This window comes from Microtus ochrogaster, chromosome 15 (genome assembly GCF_000317375.1).
Source record: "Microtus ochrogaster isolate Prairie Vole_2 chromosome 15, MicOch1.0, whole genome shotgun sequence".
NCBI classification, from domain to species: Eukaryota; Metazoa; Chordata; class Mammalia; order Rodentia; family Cricetidae; genus Microtus; species Microtus ochrogaster.
Window position 1 is genome coordinate 11,584,148 of NC_022017.1, and position 860 is coordinate 11,585,007.

Consider the following 860-nt stretch of genomic DNA (forward strand, 5'->3'; position numbering starts at 1 on the left):
TTTAATCCCAGCACTCGGGAGGCAGAGGCAGGAGGATCTCTGTGAGTTCGAGACCAGCCTGGTCTACAGAGCTAGTTCCAGGACAGGCTCCAAAGAAAAAAAAAAGAATGTGGTTTGGCCCAGTGGTGTTGCACACTAATCCCAACAGAGGCAGGATCTCTGAGTTCATGACCAGCCTGGTCTACAAAGTGAGTTCCAGAACAGCCAGAATTGTTAAACAGAGAAACCCTGTCTCGGGGGTGTGGGTAACAAAAACAAAACCAAATAAACAAGTGGTAACGGTTTGGGGCTAACGTCTGGAAATGGAGATTAGGAACAAGAACAGCCTTCTCAACTCCAGACCTTGTGGACCAGGTTGGAATTTGTGTGATGGAGCAACCATTGTTACTTTGATTTAAAGTGTGTGCTTTTCGCTTTAAAGTGTGTGTTTGCATATTTGAGTTCACTGTCACTGGATGAGGGCATCAGATCCCCTGCAGCTGCAATTACAGCTGCCAGATGTGAGTGCACAGAAGCACAGCTCTGGGAGGATAAAGATGTTAGTGACACGTACTCTGTGTGTGTGTGTGTGTGTACCTAGAAAGTGCTGGGTCTTGGGCAGACCAAATATCCAGGATCATCCTAGCATCCAGTTGGTGTGGGGTTTCCAGCAGCAGATGTATGCAAGGGGGCACAATAAAGAAACTGCCAACGTGACAGCTCCATTATTAGGGTAAGGATTTTATTGTGTGTGTGAGAGAGAAAATATCCATAGGCATCTGGAGGAGTCCAGAGTGGAGAGAAAGAGAACGCAGCAGCCGAGACCCGGCCGCCAGAGTTAGGGCAGAGGGAGAGAACAGTGGAGACGGAGAGAGAGTGAG

The 860-nt window shown here is 48.3% G+C and overlaps 1 protein-coding gene across 1 annotated transcript in view; it reads right to left on the reverse strand.

The window, feature by feature from the left end:
* The window catches only part of LOC101983149 (zinc finger protein 250), a 16,067-nt gene that overhangs the window by 13,983 nt on the left and 1,224 nt on the right, over window positions 1-860 (reverse strand). The gene's annotated exons all lie outside the window — the stretch shown is intronic.